Here is a 5,537-nt window from a genome sequence, read left to right as displayed (position 1 = left end):
AACTGAGATGCGGAGGCAGCCAGGAAGGGCAGGTTAAACAGTGAGTAAGGTGTGTAGATGGGAGGTGAGGGGCAATAGAAAAGAGATAGAAAGAGACCTTGCAAGAAAGGGGAAACGATAATAGTGTGAAAAGGAACCCTTGGGACTCTCTTGAAAGATGTGCTGGGGACCAGACAATTAAGACTTTAGCAGTGTTACTGAAGATGCTAAAGGTGTAGAGAGAAGGGAACATTTCCACTCAACATTACTCTGTAGTTGTTTATTTCATAGACTAGAAGTTAATTGACTTTTCCCTAGCTCCGTGGTTCTGGGCCTCAATGACCTCATCTGTAAAACAGGTTTGAACTAGATATTGTAGGTCGCTGTCTGATATGGCTCTATAACTGTCAGCCTATGATCCAGGGTATCTGATACTAAACACCTCGAAGATTTCTTTCCTACCAGATTCCCCCATTCTTCCTGCACTACCCATTTATCAAAGCAGTGTAAAATCTGCACGGTTCATGAAGCAGATTCCAACTCGTAGCGAGGACAAGGAGTATGGCTCAATTATGACACATGATTGATCCTTCTGCCCTGGGGTAAAGGAAGGGAGGAACGGTGACTTCCACTTAGGGTTTCCAAGGAGAGAATATTCTCGAATTTTTTATTTCAAATTTTATCCATTTAAAGAAATTGTAGATTTCTTTGAGGGGCTCAAAATAGTTGGACTGACTACAGGGCCAATGAGCCCTGTAATGATCTGCCTTATTTGAAGGAAAATTTATTTCATTACAGAAAGAGAATCTGCTTCTTCCATGGAAATCCAGCTCACACTGGCCATGCTCTTCTCTCGTCTGCCTGCCTCATGCCATTCTGCCAACTGCTTCAGTGCAGCATTTTCTGGAGTTATTTAACACCCAAGCTTAATGAGAGTGCATGTATGGGTCAAGTAGTCAATGATGCAGGACCAGCCCCCTCCCCCACCATCACGGGCAAGCGGTTGAGATGGAAGTGGGGATCAAATATGTTTTCACAAGAGTTTCATTTTTAATTTGTCTCAGACTGAAATCCCTTCAGATTAAAAGAATTAATATGTAGAAATACAACTCCGGCGCTCTTCTTGTCTTCAAGTGGGATGTGACACACAGATAGTATCCACTTGTGTTTTCTACACCCACTGGCATTTCCATTTCATTTTAGTCTCCAAAATATGGGCAGGAGCACAACTCTAGAAAAATGGATTCCCACTCTTGCATCTCACAGGGCACTGATCCATCGTGCAGAGCTGAGCGCTCGCACGGAACCTCACCATTTCCTCCGTCCCTCCACAGCCATTCACCAGTACCCCCGGTTTCCACGGGGGGTGGGGTGACCTTGCAAAGACCCTGCTTTAGTTTCTGGGCACGAAACAACCCATTTTAACTCAAAACACAAAACGACCTTTTCTCCTTTAAAGAAACACCACCGAATGTAACACATCTGGGCTTACATTTCTCAACCCCGCATTCCAGAATGGGAATACGGGGTGCAGGGCCAGGTAACTAGTTTGGGTCTGACAGCTTCCATTCAGAGGCTCTGAGTCTCCGACTCGGCTTAACACGGACGGCTGACCGTGTGGCTGAACATCTCTCCTTTTTTGCCCATTCACCATCATGACGAAGAATCAAAACCGAAAATTTATCTACTCATTTCTAAATACTAAGAAATGTGCTGCTTTTGCGCCTCGCTCCGTGGGTCTAAACACTGACATCCCGCCTGGAAACCAACCCTGATTTCCACACCATCTCGTCTACTCAGTTTCACTTAGCAAACACCTTCACGGCTCTTCCCCGGCGAGAAAAATGGTGCACCAACCCCACGGATGACAGGTTGGTACTTGACTGCAGCCGCTCAATAGTTTTATCAGCAACCCGAAAACTTCACAATCGCTCAAACAGCTACTTAAATCTGTGTGAGGAAATCCGCTTATTTATAGTCTTACACTAAAAAAGCACCTCTGTTGTCACCTACCTTAAATCTAGCCTCAGGCAAACCCCCAAACGCGCCGCATATAAACACTCCCCCTTCCCCCACCCCCGTTATCCCCGAAGATCCCCCACTGACTAACAACACGTTCAGACGGCCAGCCTTAACCAAAGCAACTGTCACCAGGCATGTAGACGCTCTATGCAAAGTATGTGACAATAGCCAAAGCATCTCTCAGACAATTGGCTGTCCTACACATGCAGGAAAGCAACGAAGATTGCATTTTCCACTTACAGTTATAGCGCTGCGCACGGTCACTTAATGAAAATAATAAAACTCAACAGTTCTCTCTATATGAATAATTCAGAGAAACGGTTAAGCCGTCTCTGTGTGTGGCTCTCCCGCGCTCTTTTTTCCTCTGGAGCTCTAGGCTGCTTAAATCCCTCTTGGATCGCGCCTCGCAAGCCCAGCTGCCGCCGCAACAAGCTCGGGTAAGTCTCTGCTGCAGATTGGGAATCCCATAGAAAACCTAGGGTCCCTGGAGCTGGATGCGCAGGCGCGCGAGCCGCCGCCTCTCAGGCACCCCCTCCCCTCTCCCCTCCTCCCAGCTCCGCAGCCCCAGCTTGGAGAGCTCGGGAGCCGGTGACCAAAAGCAGCCTGGCGTTGGCGCATGCTCAGTCGGTGGGGCTCGGAGTTCCCGCGGGTGGATTCCATGTCTCCAGATTTTAGCAGAAACTCAAAAGGAAAGTACTTAGGAGCAGGGAGCCTGGCTACCGGAGCAGCGTCCACCTGCACCGGCGGTAGGGAGAGCACGTTGCGCTCACCACGCCCCGCTGTTATGGAGGCTGGTGGTGAAGGCGAAGGCCAGAGAGGGGACACTTGGAGCCTGCTTTTCCCAAGGCCCCCAGCCCTAGAGGGGCCCCAACCGACCCTTTGTCAGGCTGTAAGGTGACGGAGAAAACTGCAGAAATCCTTTTCTCCAGAGGAAGTATGTCCCCAGTTAGCTGTGAGCATACCTACCCGGCTCACTGTGAAGAAATAGTTATGGTGGGCACTTAACGTGGGCCGCTGCATCCTAGGGTCTTCTGCTCGGAGTACGGGGAGCCAGGCCTTCTAGTGCCCCAGTGCCTAGGACAGTCCTATCCAGAGCGGTTAGAGAAATGTGTGTTGAAGGGGGCTGGTTCCTGGACTTCTTGCCCTGTGTGACCTTGGGCAAATCATGCTAACCATCAACAAACATTTAACAAGCGCCTTCAGTATGCAGTTAATAAATATTTATTGAATATGCTTGCGGAGGGGAGGGTGGATGGGAGGGAACAAACCGTCCTTGGAATCCAGGATGGAGGGCTTGGACTAAGCGATATTATAGTGCCCCCTTTTGTGCCCATTAAGGATGCATTTGCTAGCCCTCCCCCACTCCCCACTGCCCTGCCAAAGCCTAGAAGACTTGGCAAGGAGTAGTGTCCTGCAAGTGTTAGGTCGCTTCCTTACCAGGAAAGCAAGAATTCCCGATGTTCTCAACCTGATCAGTTTCCTCAAGTGTGTGTATTTGCACATTCATTCATTCAACAATTATGCATTAGCCAACTACTTAGTATCAGCCACTGCTTTGGGGGATAAATGAAGCGAACAAAACCCCATGCTGAGGTTTACATTCAGGAGGAAGTTCTATTTTCAGGGGAGGGGTGGTTCTGGGGGCCACAGTGAAGATCTAATTCTCCTTAAGGAGAGACCTTTACGGTTTCACCCACCTTACCACCTTCAGGAAAACTGCAGTGTTACTTAACCTTTTGATTCTGAGGACACCAAGAGCATCTCCCGTGGCAAAAGAGCTCGAGACAGGCAGATCTCCGTTGCCAGGAGGGAGCTGCTCCTGGCTGCCGAGTCGGGGAGTCCAACTGGGAAGAACTTGAGGCTACTTAAAAGGAAGACCAGGAGAAACTCCGCCCCACCAGTCTCTGACACGGGAAAAGGCTTGTGCCAGGTGAGGACCCCTTTGGGTGACGCCCGAGCCTGGCCTGACGCTCAAAGGCCACCTGGCAGCCCCGGAGCCCAGGAACGCGCTTTCCCGGGCCGGACGCCTGCGGCGGGTTGGCGCCGAGGGGAGAGCGCTCCGGGGACTCCCGGGACACCGGTCGGAGAAGTCCCTTCCCGACCGGGCTCTTTTGCTGGGTGCTGGAGACCGCGGAAACCCGGAGCGCGGAGCGGCGCTGCGGCAACGGAGCACATGTGTGCCTGGNGCCAGCTCCGCGCTCCCGGGCCGCAGTGCGCACTGCGCCGCGAGACCCGCCGGGGTTCGGTCGGCGCGTGGGACGGGGTGGGGGCCGAAGCCAACCCCGGAGAGTCGCTCTGGTCGGCCGTGGAGACAACCTGCAAAGCGTCCCGAGTAATTTCTCATCTTTTGTCGATGTCCCCTACTAAAGCGTGTTACGCTGGGCTCTCTGCTGTCTCTCCCGAGAACAGCCTCCGCACTGCAATCTGCATCAGCCAAAGAGGTCATGATGCCGTTTCTCCGCGTGAAAGCGACATGCCTATGGACTGCGCCCTGGCCATCTCTTTCGCGGCGTTGTTCGGTCTTCGATAAGTTAGTTTCAACTTGAGTTTGGGAGAAGAACGAGCCCCTGATACTCTAAACCGTGTTCTGTTGTAGGGGAGATTTGACTTAGATGCATGCGCTTTTGTGAAGCAGCTTTTGTCTTATTGGGCAGACAGAATTTTTACAAAGTTTTCTTTGAACTGAAGCGTCGTTTGGTGTCCGAAGGCGGTATCTTAATTTTTAATCTCCAGCTATTTTGCAGCTTTATTTTCTTATGCTCTGATCTTTTGTCCTTGTTAAAAACAATTTAGTTTTGAGATGCCTTTTGGTCGAGTTATATGTGCAGCATGAAATCACCGTAGGGGAAGCCAATTCTAAAAGACACCAAAGGAGTATTATGGTTTAAATTACAGAAATCAATTCCTCTTTTTAAGATGGTGGAATGAACTTGAAAAGAAGAATGTGGCAGACAGTAGAAAATAAAGGAACCCTCTGTTTCTCTCTTTCTTTAGGCGTGTGCAGATGTTTCTGGTGCCCACAAAGGAGCAGAGGCGCCCGGCCCCGCGCTCAGGCGTAGAGGGACCGGGGTACCGCGCCCTGCTGAGTGAAGAATGCCATCCAGATGTAGCACTTCTTCCATTATTTAAAGTCACGTCCGGAACACTGGACGGATAGCGGTGTCAGCTTTCATTCTCTGTGGAGAATTTTGAGAGGGGACCGGAGGAAGGTGCTGTAAAGAGTTTTGGGGGAATACCTAGTAGAATCCTCACTTGCCCAGAAACAACTGTCTGCTGCAAGCTATATTGTTTTCCTCCGTAGTCTTACTTCCACCTTATCTCTCCCAGATTAAACAAACAAACAAACACACACACACACAAAAACCCAAAACAACACCAAGAACGACTTTTTAGGTGTACACAACATTTACTATTGCCATCCACTTTAATAGGGATATGGACAAGTTGGACACTGAGAATGACAGTAAAAGTATAGAACGCCTGGAAGATAACAGGTCTGAGCTTGCGGTCCTCTGAGCTCATGGTGATATTGTTAG

At 49.9% G+C, this 5,537-nt stretch overlaps 1 protein-coding gene and 1 long non-coding RNA gene across 2 annotated transcripts in view; one reads left to right on the top strand and one right to left on the bottom strand.

Moving 5' to 3' along the window:
* The window catches only part of LOC144220643 (uncharacterized), a 1,909-nt gene extending 821 nt beyond the window's left edge, over positions 1 to 1,088 (top strand). The window contains exon 2 of the long non-coding RNA XR_013331810.1: positions 778 to 1,088. This is a non-coding gene — a long non-coding RNA (uncharacterized LOC144220643). The remainder of the gene's footprint in view (positions 1 to 777) is intronic.
* The window catches only part of VSNL1 (visinin like 1), a 103,724-nt gene extending 101,213 nt beyond the window's left edge, over positions 1 to 2,511 (bottom strand). Inside the window, exon 1 of the mRNA XM_077750950.1 lies at positions 2,242 to 2,511. The gene's annotated coding sequence lies outside the window, so the exon portion shown is untranslated. The remainder of the gene's footprint in view (positions 1 to 2,241) is intronic.
* Positions 2,512 to 5,537: the final 3,026 nt, after the last annotated feature.

This window comes from Crocuta crocuta, unplaced genomic scaffold (genome assembly GCF_008692635.1).
Source record: "Crocuta crocuta isolate KB4526 unplaced genomic scaffold, BGI_CrCroc_1.0 scaffold129, whole genome shotgun sequence".
Lineage (NCBI taxonomy): Eukaryota > Metazoa > Chordata > Mammalia > Carnivora > Hyaenidae > Crocuta > Crocuta crocuta.
The sequence above is the reverse complement of the archived record's forward strand: the minus strand, read 5'-3'. Positions and strand labels throughout refer to the sequence as shown.